Source organism: Giraffa tippelskirchi, chromosome 1, assembly GCF_054371585.1.
Source record: "Giraffa tippelskirchi isolate mGirTip1 chromosome 1, T2T-mGirTip1v1.2.pri, whole genome shotgun sequence".
Classification (NCBI taxonomy): domain Eukaryota; kingdom Metazoa; phylum Chordata; class Mammalia; order Artiodactyla; family Giraffidae; genus Giraffa; species Giraffa tippelskirchi.
The window spans coordinates 78,093,770-78,107,664 of NC_137275.1; the positions used below are offsets into that span (position 1 = coordinate 78,093,770).

The 13,895-nt window shown below is 35.0% G+C and overlaps 1 long non-coding RNA gene across 1 annotated transcript in view; it reads right to left on the reverse strand.

The window, feature by feature from the left end:
• Positions 1-8,217: 8,217 nt before the first annotated feature.
• LOC145546842 (uncharacterized) overlaps positions 8,218-13,895 on the reverse strand; it is a 28,955-nt gene continuing 23,277 nt past the window's right edge. The window contains exon 6 of the long non-coding RNA XR_014083344.1: positions 8,218-10,447. This is a non-coding gene — a long non-coding RNA (uncharacterized LOC145546842). The remainder of the gene's footprint in view (positions 10,448-13,895) is intronic.

Consider the following 13,895-nt stretch of genomic DNA (forward strand, 5'->3'; position numbering starts at 1 on the left):
ACAGATGAGGCCCACTCACTTCAGGGAAATCTAGGCAAAATAAGATTCAGACAGTAAAACATTAAAATAGTTACATTTCAATAGCATCTCTCTCATGGCAGAGTGGTTGTTTTAAACTGAAACTATTCTAGGCATTTTGAGTCAGAGAAAATCATAGCCTAAGACCAGATTCTCCTGAGGCTTAGGAAGATATTTTTGATTTCATGTTATATGTTATAAAGAAAAGTACTAGACAAATAAAATGAAAGACTAGCCTGAATCTCACAGATCTCATAAATCAGAAATTTGAGCATTTTATATTGAAATAGCACTTTAAGTCACACAGCAATGATGTATTTCTTTGCCAAACTTTTTTAAAAATAAGGAAAAACTTAGAGAATTCATAAAATTCCCTGATGGAAATACAATTGAAATATAAAAGGCACTAGAAAGGAACTCACATAATATATTTAAATACATAAAAGTACTTGATAATATATTTCATGGATGGAGATTTAACTACCACTGTAAATGAACTGCCAAATTCATCCTGAGTTTACCAAAATTATTTTTATATTTAAGGGAATTGTTTTCCTTTTTTCATTTTTACAGGTAGGATATCTACTATTCTTATAGTGAAAGATTGCCAGAAAAATGTATAGCATGGGACTCAAGTGGTGAATTTATTTTACCAAAATGCTCTATTAAAATGATAAAGTATAGCCATGACTATATTTCTGCCCTACCAAAAAAAAGGAATAATATATATCATAAAGTAATCATATACATTTATTGTATAATATGCAATTTCATAACAAGATTTTATTTCCTGATTAGTGGATAGCACAGAAAGCCAAATGAATCAATTTAGGAGAGTTTTCTTTTACAGCTGCCACCCTATATATATTGTTATAGGAATTTGGGGATTTCCACCACCAACTGTTTAGATTTGACTTTACAAAGCTAGAAAGCATTAGGTTGTTACTTTTGGAATGACTATGCCTTCAATCCCACTTAGCTGTCACCAAATCTATTCCTACCAAATATTGCAGAACACCATTTCAAATTCAGCTCTTAGCCAACCCATTAGAATTTAATACTTTCTATTTTAAAGTATATCAAACTTAATTATTAATTTTTCAAAAAATTATTAAGGCTTCACACTAAATTTTTTGTTTCACTTGGATTTTAAAAAATTATAGTCCTCTTAAGAATGATTCTTTTCTGCAGTGAAACCCTAATTCTGAGTATTAGGAGACATGTGCACTAGAATGGAAACTACATGAGGGCAGGGACCCTTATATTCAAATCTATGATGCCCAATATGTGGCTTAGCACACAATAAATATGAATGCATAGAGGAAATTACTCACCATTTAGTTCTTTTAAAAAATTATGCTTCTGAGGATGGGGGTAAGCTGACTAGGATATTACAATGATATTTCTTAGAAAAAAAAAGCAAAGAATAATCCTTAACCAAAAGAGAAAATTTGAATTTTATCTACCTTTCAAATGCATCATTCATATACTGCAAAGCAATCCCTATAATCTAGTTTACTCATACTTTTCTCTAATCAAGGATTTCTTCCAGCTTTTATAACCCCAAAGCAGAATGTCATGTAATACCGAATTCTGAATTATGTGGGCACAGTAAAACTGTCTTTAAATTATAACTGGGAATTCAGTATTTTACAGGTAGCACACACTTGCCTTTTGTGGTGTACTTGGCCTCAGATAAAAAAATAATAATAACATTTTATGTACTTTACATCAGATCAATTCTTCTTATTTATTGATGGAAGCCATTATTTAACAACTTTTCCTTAAAAATCACAAATACCAAATTTCATAGAAACATTTTACAGCTTAAGTAAAGTGCTGAACACACTGAGAAAAAACAGTAACCTCCTTTTAAACCCATAAGAATATGGAGGACACAGGGAAAATTGCTGCCCTAAGACTGGAGAGACAGATAGGCAAATAGCCGGAAGGCATGTCTTTAGAAGAGATTTAAAGTGGAAACCATCATGGGGAACAGTTTGGTTAGGAAACCCTGAAATGTAGTTGCTGAAATACTAGAGCCTTAGTGCAGAAAACTCAGAATTAAAACCCCCCAGGAGACCTATTCATAATGGGTCCCCACAATAATGTGAGATTTACCCCTAGGAGCTTAATCAGGTTTCCTCAGTAAAATATCAGAGAAAAAATATCTTTTGCTTCTGGCAAAGGGGCAGGACGGATGGGGGAACAATTTTGAAATATACCACTGTATTCCATTCTTTTTAACAAGGCCTTCTGTCAGGGAAAACTAGTTATCCAAAGTCTAACCTGCTGGATATTATCAGATGTGGGAGAAAGAAAACACTCAAACTCATTAAAGTCATTCTGTTCCTCCTAAGGCAGAAAAGAATCTCTGAGAAGCTATTATGAAGTCCACATTCCAGGGGCATAGGTTCACTAAAAGACTGAGACATAATCATAGGACAACAAAATATTTACCTTTCTTCCACACATTACAAACTATGATTCCCTGTGTACTGACATTTTGAAAAAGGCAAACCTATGGAGAAGGGAATGGCAAACCACTCCAATATTCCTGCCCAGAAAATTCCATAGACTGAAGAACCTGATGGGCTATAGTCCATGGGTTCCCAAAGAGTTGGACACAGCTAAGTGACTAACACACACACACACACACACACACACACACACACACACACAGTAAAAAGATTAGCTGTTCCAGGGGTTTGGTGGGGGAGGAGGGATGAATAGCAAAACACAGAGGATACTTTGTGCCTTGAAAATATTCTATATGAGACTATAATGGTAGATACATATCATTACACATTTCCAAACCCATAGAATGTACATCAAGAGTTAATTGTAACATAAACTTAGGACTTTGAGTGCTTATGATTATGAAAGTAGGTTCATCAGTTATTCAAAACTGTACCACTCTAGTGAGGGATGTTGATAATGAAAGAGGCTATGAGTGTGTGGGAGCAGGGGTTATATGGGAAATCTCTATACTATCCCCTAAATTATGCTGTGAAACTTAAACTGCTTTTAAAAAACCTTTTAAAAACCCTATGATCCTATTATACATGTGTGTGTGCATGTTAAGTCACTTCAGTCGTGTCCGACTGTTTGCAACCCTATGGACTATATATAGCCCACTAGGCTCCTCTGTCCATGGGATTCTCCAAGCAAGAATATTGGAGTGGGTTGCTATGCCCTCCTCCAGGGGATCTTCCCAACCCAGGGATCGAGCCTGCATCTCCTGTATTGGCAGGTGGGTTCTTTACCACTAGTGCCACCTGAGAAGCCCTCTATTATACATACGATTTAGTAATATAGTAAATTGTATAATGCTGCTGTATAATAATACAAAGAAAATATAGGTGTAGCTAACGTGTATGTGTGTGTGTGTGTGTTCAGTCACGTCTGACTCTGTGACCCTATGGACCATGGCCTGCCAGGCTTCTCTGTCCATGGGATTTTCCAGGCAAGAATACTGGAGTGGGTTGCTATGTCTTCCTCCAGGGGATCTTCCCCACTCAGGGATCAAAGCCACTCTCTTGTGTCTCCTGCATGGCAGGAGCCACCTGGGAAGGCCATAGCTAACACCTTTATCATGCTTAATGGATGTACTGTTGTAAGTTCTTTAAATATTTGCATGTTTAATTATTTTTAAAAAATATTTAATCCAATTATTCTCCTCAATTTACATATGAAAGCATATCAGGAAAACAAACACCCAAGCAGTTAAGTGCCTTGTCCAATGTCACACAGCTAGTTCAGGGCAGAGTTGATAGAAAACTAACTATATAAATGGAACAAAAGTGCATGTCTCTCCATCAGCATCAAGTACACACTGAAGGTGAGCCTTTACTGTCTCATGGTACAGAGTCACTATTTTTGGATAAAAGAGAGAAATCCATGCTCAGGTCCACTACTGAATTCTTTTATTTGTATACTGACTTTTTTTTTCCTCCTCTCAAACTCTTTCTGCAGCTTTTCCTCATTGTCTCCAACTATATTGCTGTGGTAAAATTACCATTCAGCTACCAATCTCTTAGTGAGAAATCCCCACAAATAGGGGGCTACGTTATACAGGCACAATTTTGCCCCACATGCTTCTGCCACTTACCCACCTTTCCCCCCATGAAAATAGTAAAGTGAGATAAATGTATTAGAAAAATATCTAGAGTAATAAATTCAGCAATCCTCCAATTCAAATCTGCCATCATGAGATATGAAACATACTACAACTCGCCTTCTCTATTCACTTTGAGTTAGTTTTTTGATAAGACAGAATTTAAATGTATTACTTGATTCAAGTTTATTTTGTCTCCCCAGTTGATATGAAGATCATGAGTGAAAAAGAACAAAAGAGGAGGAGAGATATTAATAAATGTAGACAGAACTGATATGCATTTTTCAGGCTAGGCAGAATATTAACACCATAATTATGTGTGCTCCCACAATTATTTTAGTATCCACCTCTGTAATATAGAGCATTCAATTAGTCCTTGGGTAATAGTTTCTCTTCTCAAGCATCACACATGTAAATAAGGGACAGATTTATACTATGCTAACTCAATTTGATGGATTTTCCTTTTTTCTTAAGTTTACTTCCACTACCAGTTATTCACATCTTAAAATCAAAGATGTCTCCGAGACATTGTGCAACTTTGAAAGGTAAATAATATCACCCCTTGAAAAAAGTTATTATTTTAAAAAATTATTCACTGCTTCTCCTAAATCTTTCAAATAGATTTTTAGGTTGTCTCTACTGAGTATGTATATTTGTTTTAAACTGTTTGTTGAAATTTTGGTAGAGCAAAAGAAAAAAAATCCATTAAACATTGTTTATCCCTCAACACTACTTTAATATTAATTATTCTTAATATGTATTGCTAAAGTATGTTCTAAAATAACAACACCAAATACTATTTTATACCTTATCAGCAAAACGTAAGCTTGACTTTAAACAGGATCTGGTATATATTAATAGCACCCACCAATTAAAGTTACTTATTGTAATTGTTGTTTTCTAATTTCTTACACCTTTGAAGTGTTGTATGTATAATACTTTGTGGGTTTGCTAGGTGAAAACTGGAGTTTTCACTTTTCTTGTATTTGACTATAACGGAAACTAAATATGTAGAAAAAAGTTGATATGTCAATTGTTTTCTCCTTGATGTTCATTATATAAGGCCTGTGTTTCTCAATTAAATCTGTAATTTTTCTATTGTTTCTTATAGCACTTCTATGTCTGAGGAATTCTCCTTAACCCAGAATTTTGATGAACCTTCTTCTATAATATCTAAGCCTTGATGTTTATATCCTAGCTCAGTTACATATGGAAATTGGTTTGGTATGTGGCCAGGCAACTGTCTATGATCTTATTTTCTCTACTTCGCCTTTCCACATGCCACCTTTATCTAACATTTTCCACATATTTAATTATACCTCTCTTATACTTTCTTATTATTTGATCTTTGTAACTGATCATTGTCTATTTTTCCTCTCTTGCTTCTGTACACCATTCCTTCACATTTACTTTCCTTAATTAAATCTGACATTCAACATCTACTTCTCCTCCATTCAGTGACCCATATTTCCCCTATTTTCCCTGATCTGGTCATAAAAATTGTAGCAAAATGTTAAACCTCAGTAATTCTTTCTAATTCCAGGAGAGAGGGCATAAGCAGCACAGATGAAGACAGAATTAATCAAGTATATTAGTGGATTACTTAAAATAAATCCAGTTTAATGTAAGTGTAAAAGACTAGCTTGCTTATTTTAACAATAGATACAATGGAAGTTTTCATAAATTGATCACTTAAACTCTACTAAACTAAAATGTGAAAAATAAGATACTGAATGAAATAGAGAAAAAAATTAAAATCTTGACTTAACTACATATTTGAAAAGCATGTATGAAAATTATAAGATAAAAAGGCAATCTCATATATATTTATTAAGATTCATAGTAAATAATTGCCTTAATCGAGAAAATAATATCAGGGCAGAAGCCATACTGAATCAACTAACAAAGCTTTATAAAAAACCTCAAATGGCATTACTTTTCAAAGAAGAGATTCAAAGAATGAAAGAAGAGATGTGCATTTCAGAAATTAAAAATGAAAACTGCTATCATGCATAAAGTAGTTACCATGGTCAGATGTTGTTATTTATTCCTCAAAAAAAATCATGAGAAACATATTGATTTTATGGATAGGAAAATTGAGGCATAAAAATGTTAGGAAATGTGTACAAAATCACACAGACAGCCAGTGGCAGACTGAACCTAGGTGACCAGCTCCAGAATCCATGTTTTTAACCACTACTCACTACTTTCAAAAATATGTTGACTCTTAAATAGGTGTCAGATATGCTTAGGACACATGAAAGAATTATCTTGATGAAAACAAGAATGTAAAGAAATAAGAAATCAAGCCAAAGAGTCATATTGGAGCTATCTTATAGATTGGAATATGGATAACCTTGATTGTAGGTTTTAGTTCTGGAGAATTATTTAAATAGGGAAATCCTGATTTAAGAAGATCTGCAAAAGGTTGTATGAAGCATAGAGATTGAAAACAGGGAGATCAATGTTCAAGACATAAGAGCTTGATTACAGGGAAAAATAATTATTCATAATATATTATTATGTAGTTATGATCTATACTGTATGCTTGCCTTGTAACTCTACAGCTATCCCAACTATCTGTGGTGTGGTATGGGGAAAACTGTAATAATTAGAATCTCATCAGCAGCTATCTCAACATTGTGCATATTAGAACATCTTTACTTTTCATCAGAATTTCTTCAATAACTTTCTGTAATTGACATCTCCATTTCTTCATTTCCCATTCTCTCTTCCATCTATGCCAATTGGATTTCCACCTTCATTTACACAAAATTTCTGAAACAGTACTTGTAAAGGTCTTCACTATTCTTTATCTTGCTAAATCTGATTGTTTCTTTGGGTTTCATACCTCCTTGGAACTTACAGCAGATTTGACACAATAAACTATTCCCTTTGTCCTAGAACACTTCTCTTGGTTGATACAACATCACACTCCTGACTCAGTGCCCGCTTCTTTACTTCTTTTGTTAGCTGAACTCCTCTGATAGGCCTCTAGATATAGATGACTTTCAAATAATTCTCCAGCCTATATCTCTCTCTCCACTATATCCAGGAGAGATATGGACCTTTCTCTGACATTTGCACTTGATTGTTTATTAGGCTTCTTTAACTAAACATAGGGAAACTGGAAATATTTGTTTCCTTCAAAATTTCTCTACAAATGTTTCCACTTCATTAGATGGTACCACCATCCAGTCAAGTTAAGACCTAGGAATTTTCCTTAATTTTTCCTTCTCCTTGAACCCCCTCCCACAACCCATCTAGCACTCTTTTCAGTTTTAACTCCCAAATATATCTTCTATATTTCCACTTTCTTCATCTTCACTGCTATTATCCAAAATCAGGCCATAATGGCTTCTACCCTAGACTTTAACAGTTGTTTACCTGTGTCTTCTTTTGTGTTTCTACAGTTCATTCTCAATGTACAAGCCACAATTATCTTTCAAAAACATAACTCTCACATTTTTGCTTAAAATTTTCTATGGCTTTCCATTGCACTTTGGATAAAACCCGAAAACTTTATGTGGCTTATAACAAACCTACATGATCTGACTTCAGAGTGCTTTTTTGACTTGACTTACTACCATTTCTGTGTCATTGCTCATTAAGCTCCAACCACAGCAGATTTCTTTGGATTCCTCATATTCTCAAATCTTATTTTGACCACCATGACTTTCCACTCATTAATCTCTTTGTCCTTTTGCATCAAACACTCCATCTCTGGGTCTTCAAATAACTCCCAGTTGGAAATTTCTTGCCAACATTTTCTCAGTTCAAATAGTCATCAGAGAAACCTTCCCTGATCATCTTGTTTAACATACCATTGTCCTTTTCCCCCCTCAGCCTCCAATCCCAATTATTCTACAACATACCACTTTTTATTGTCTTCACAGCACTATCATGAAATTATTCTGATCATTTATGTTTAAATCCTTTCTTATTTAGAATTTAACTTTTTGAGAGCAGGGACTCTTTTATTCACTGTTCTAGTCCTAGTCCATTGCACAATGTCAGGGGTGTAATAGATTTTCAATAAAACTTGCTAAATAACTAAATGAGTGAACCATAGCTTAAATAAATTTTTCTTCTTTCATTTTGACAATACCTCCACTCTAGTTCTAGAAAAGTAGATCTTCATCCACTACTAGTACCTGAGTTCATATTTTGAGTCTTTTGCTAGTAGTATGTATAGTTTTTTGACATCGTCTAAATCTTTGTAGAGAGTTAGATCCCCAACATCTAACTTCACTGCTGTTCCAATCCCTACAGGAAATGAACATCTGAGGTTTTTTTCTCCTTGTTTCCAGATTTCTGTCAATTCTTGACTATGTGTCATTAATTCTGGGTAGTCTCAGAACTCTGGATTTCCTCAAACTCTCCCATCCTACAGCAAATAAAATCCATTTAAAGCTAGTCCATGATATTTACAAGGGAACATGAGCTGCATTTTGTAACCAATGATGAGAGACTAAGTAGAAAAAAGAGAGAAAGTGAAATCTAGTACCACTTGAAAAAATAAGTAAACTAATTTAATTAACATGGAATGTATAAGTAGCCAATGAGCACTTAAAGATATGGATGAATTAGGAAGAAACAGACAGGAGAATTATGCATAAATATTATAGTTCAATCTGTGGATGTGAAAATATTTAAATAAAAGGAATAAGAGGAAATTTAGGACTAGTCCTTATAAGAAGGTGACAATCAAGAAGTGGGAAAAAGACTCTGGAAATGAAAGAAATAAAAAATAATAGCATCAAAGAGGTTAAGAGGATAGACTTTTTGAGATAGCACAGCTTCTCATTTTCCCTCTGCTTTATTCAATTCTTTTAAGCTGGCGCCTCTTCAAAGAGTAGACCTCAATACCTCAAAATAACCTTGGATTTTGTGAAAAATTTAGATTCTTGACCTCACCCAGTATCACTGAATCAGAATCTCTGAGGTTGAGGTTCATAAATCAGAATTATTAATTAACTCCCCCAAGTTATTATGAGGCATGTGAAAGTCAAAGAAACACTGCTTTAAAGCCTTAATTCAAATTCTATAGTTAAGGTTTGCATGGCTTGAGATTTATGATAAAATTGACAAAGGAAAAGCCTAGATGCCCTTTAAAATGAATTTTTGGTATTTTCTAGGTGACAAAAGTCAGACTGAAACTGAAATTTGCTCAGCCATGTCCAACCCCATGGACTATACAGTCCATGGAATTCTCCGGGCCAGAATAGTGGAGTGGGTAGCCTTTCCTTTCTCCAGGGGATCTTCCCAACCCAGGGATCGAACCCCGGTCTCCCACATTTCAGATGGATTCTTTACCAGCTGAGTCACAGGGAAGCCAAAGAATACTAGATTGGGTAGCCTATCCCTTCTCCAGTGGATCTTCCTAATCGGGATCTCCTACATAGCAGGCGTATTTTTTACCAACTGAGCTATCAGGGAAGCCCAAAGTTAGACCACAGAGGATTAAGTAGAGAGTAAATAGTGAAGCAATAGATATCATATATATATATTTCTGTCAGTGAAAACAAAAAAAATATATAATTGGATCTAGAGGTTTCAGCAGGGGTAATAAAGGGCATTTATGTTTTTCCTAAATTGGATAATGTGAAAATAGCAAAGGACAAGTTAGTAGTCAGAAAGTTTGAATGTATTACCAATAGCACTTTTAAAAATTTAAGGATAATTTAGTAACTGAAGTTTTTCAGCTTATTTTAAAATATATTTACTTATGTGAACAATATTTTCCTAAAAACAAGGAAAATCTGATTATATGTACTCTTATGTAACAGAAAACATTATGTCTTTGTAGGAGACAAGTTGCAATCATGGTTTCCTGAATATCTTTACAAAAATTGTTTTCTCATACAAAATTCATTTCACTAAATAACATGCCTGATGTATTTCTCTTTGCATTTATTATAGATTTGGATAATAAAAACTCTTTCACTGATCAATCAGACATTTATGGAATACAGTTGTGCAGTCAGAACTTTAATGTGTTCTCTGTAGAATCAAATGTCTAAGAGGGGATCTTTATTCTCAAAGAGCTTAAAGCCTTTATAATGAAAATGATGATAATAGCTAACACTTACTGAGCCCCCATAGAAACTTTTTTAACATTCTTTATCTGACTTAATCCTCCTGGCTATCCAGTGAGGAAGGTAAATTTATCAGCATTATCTCTAATTATAGGTAAGGGACCTGAAAGATGTAGAGATTAAATAACTTACTAGGGTCATAGAGCAAGTTCGAGAAAGAGATGGGAGTCATGTCCAAAGTCCTGCCTTTAACTGTTGAGTTATTCCATCTTTCCTGTGTAGACAGCAAAGACAAACACGAATGAAAGGATATGTATTATTAAATGTGAAGAGGCAATTTATTGCCTAATGCTGAGTTATATAAATTTAGTGATTTTTGCTCAGAGAACAGAGAAAAGTAAGAGCTGGAACAGCTGAAGTGAGTTCATGAAGAATTAGAAATCAGAGATTTTTGGACTTTGTGTGTGTGTGTGTGTGTAAGTATTTATGTTTCAATATAACTTCAAGCTCAAAAGTAATAAAGGCACAAGAATAGGCTAGGGCACTTTCTTATACATGTACCTACATGTACCTCTTTACTTACTTTTTACTCTCTCTCTCTGCCTTTCTCTCCCTCCCATATAAGCAAGCTCCTTGAGATTTATTCTATTCCATATGAATAATTGTGAACTAAAACAGATTATCTGATGCCTATAAATGTAAGAACAATGGAGAAACAGCACAAGATAACTACTATGATCCCACTCATCTGAAAGAAGAAAACAGAACACTCACACCAGTAACTTGTCTAGAGTAATTTTTTAATCCAGTCAGAAACATGTTGCCATTTTCTTGATTAAGGCTCAATCATATTCCTAGAATTTGTTCTCTGTGGCTCCTGCCATTCTTCAAGCTCTAAGACTGCTTTCTGAGCCATCCATACTTTTCCATAATGAGTGAACCATGTTTGCAACTGATTAGGCATCACAGCTTATTTCTTGTTCAAAAAAATTGGGGGGGGGGCAAAGGCCTCTTTTCATTTTGTATAACCTCCCTTGCTTTCAGCACCACTTGCTACAATTCTTTTAAAAATCTTGTGAATTTCTTATGTATCAGCTTATGAATATACTCAAGTAGATAAGAGTGACACCAACAGTTCTCTTAGAGATAAGCCCTCCTATACCTGAGATTCCCTTTGAGGCTGCTGTGGGACCATACTCAAAGCCAGAGAGGGTTCTCCAGGAATCCTTAAGAGTATGGTCCCACAGCCTTATACTCTTACTTAATTTGAGAATTGTCTGCCATCTGGAGAGGCTAGAAATAAGAAACTGTCTTGTTTTTCTACCAGAAAGTCCTGGTTCTAATATATTTAACAGTTTATTCTTAGAACATCTTTTTCTTCTCACATTTTGTCATAGAAAATTAGAAGGCAAGTGGCACTTCCAATGCTACTCTTGGAAATCTCTCTAGCATAACTCAACCCTATCGCTAACACAATCAAAGGGAATACTGCTGCCACAATTTCCACCATCGAATAACAAGGGACTCTTTTCTCAGGTTTCTAGTAATAAATTCCTTTTCCCTCCCTCTCACCTGCAGCCTCCTCTAGTCCCTTTACCTTTTCCAAATCCTCTTTTCAAATTCCTTTTAGCTTCCATTTACTTCATAGCCCTAAAGCCAAAGCTGCATGTTTTATGCTTAGGTTACACTACCACCCTACTTTCTGTATTAGAATGTTACAAGTATTATAGATATATATTAGATCACTACAATCTTAGCAGCTTAAAACAACCACAACCATTTATTTTCTTTGCAAATTGGCAATTTGGATATAGGTCAGTGGGAATGGCTCACTTTTGCTCTGAACGACATTAGTTAGGGAAGCCTGACTGAGGTTATGGGGTATGCTTTCAGAACAAGTACTCACCTCCCTAGCAAGTGGATGCTATCACGGGTCAGCTCATCTGACAACATGGGCTGAGAATTCAGTTCCTCTCCAAAGACTGCTTGGATTTCCTCAGTGGTGTTGGTAGGTTTCAAGAGCAAGATCCCAAGAGAGTAAGGGAGAAGTGCATGGAACTTTTATGATTTAGTTTCAGAAATCACATTATATCACTTTTATCATAATCTTTTTATTGAGGCAAACACAAAGTTTGGTCCAAGTTCAAAATAAGAACATAAAGATTCCATCACTTGAGGAGAAAAATGTATGTTCTTTTGTGTCTGGCTTTTTTTCCTCATAATGAATGTGAATTTCATCTACATTATTTCATGTATCAATCTGTACTATCTTTGTATAGCTATGTATTATATGTTTACGTTATAATGTACACATGTATATTCCATGACTCATTAATCCATTCTATTTTTGATAAATATTTGTGTTTTTTCCAGTTTGGGAGTTACTATGTATAAAAGTTCTATGAACTTTCTCTTATGAATCTTTTGTAGGCCTCTGTTTCATTTTCTTAGAAAATTTTTAACACTTACAATTGATCTGTCTTAGTGTGTTTATGTTTGACATCTTAAGAAACTAATGAATTTTTCAATAGGTATTATACAACTTGGCATTTCCTTCAGCAACGCATGAAGGTTCTCATTGCTCCACTTACTCACCAACACTGGTGCTGACAGAACTTTTAATTTTGGCTAGGTTAGTGGGCATGCTGTGATACTCATTATAGTTTTGATTTGCATTTATTTGAAGAGATACTGAGTACTTTTCCATGAGTTTATTGTACGTTGCAATATAATCTTCAAATCTGCCTTTCAAAAGATATTTTCAAGTGTGCTGCTATTTTTAAAAATGTTGTTTACCTTATTGAGGCATAGTGCTTAGTTGCTCAGCCATGTCTGACTCTTTACACACTACTGGACTGTAGCCTACCAGGCTCCTCTGTCCATAGGATTTTTCAGGCAAGAATACTGGTTCAGTTCATTTGAGTGGTGCAGTCGTGTCCAACTCTTTGAGACCTCATGGACTGCAGCATGCCAGGCTTCCCAGTCCATCACCAACTCCCAGAGCTTGCTCAAGCTCATGTCTGTCGAGTCGGAGATGCCGTCCAACCATCTCATCCTCTGCATTCCCTTCTCACTAGAGGGGTTGCCATTCTTTCTCCAGGGGATCTTTTCAACCGAGGGACTGAACCCACATCTCCTGTGTCTTCTACACTGCAGGTATATTCTTTACCTGCTGAGTCATTGGGGAAGCCCTATTTAGGCATAGAAATTATGTTTTCTGGATCTAATTTCTTTGACAAATATATGTTTTCTTTCAGTTTTCTTCCTAGTTTCTGGCTTACTCTTTTGTTTTCTTTCTTTTTTTTCAAGTTTGTATTTTTTTAATTAATTTATTTTTTATTGAAGGATAATTGGTTTACAGAATTTTGCTGTTTTCTGTCAAACTTCAACATGAATCAGCCATAGGTATACATATATCCCCTCCCTTTTGAACCTCCCTCCCATCTCCCTCCCCACCCCACCCCTCTAGGTTGATACAGAGCCCCTGTTTGAGTTTCCTGAGCCATACAACAAATTCCCATTGACTATCTATTTTACATATGGTAATGTAAGTTTCCATGTTACTCTTTCCATACATCTCACCTTCTCCTCCCCTCATCCCATGTCCATAAGTCGATTCTCTATGTCTGTTTCTCCACTGTTGCCCTGTAAATAAATTCTTCAGGACTATTCTTTTAGATTCTGTATATATGTGTTAGAATATGATATTTATCTTTCTCTTT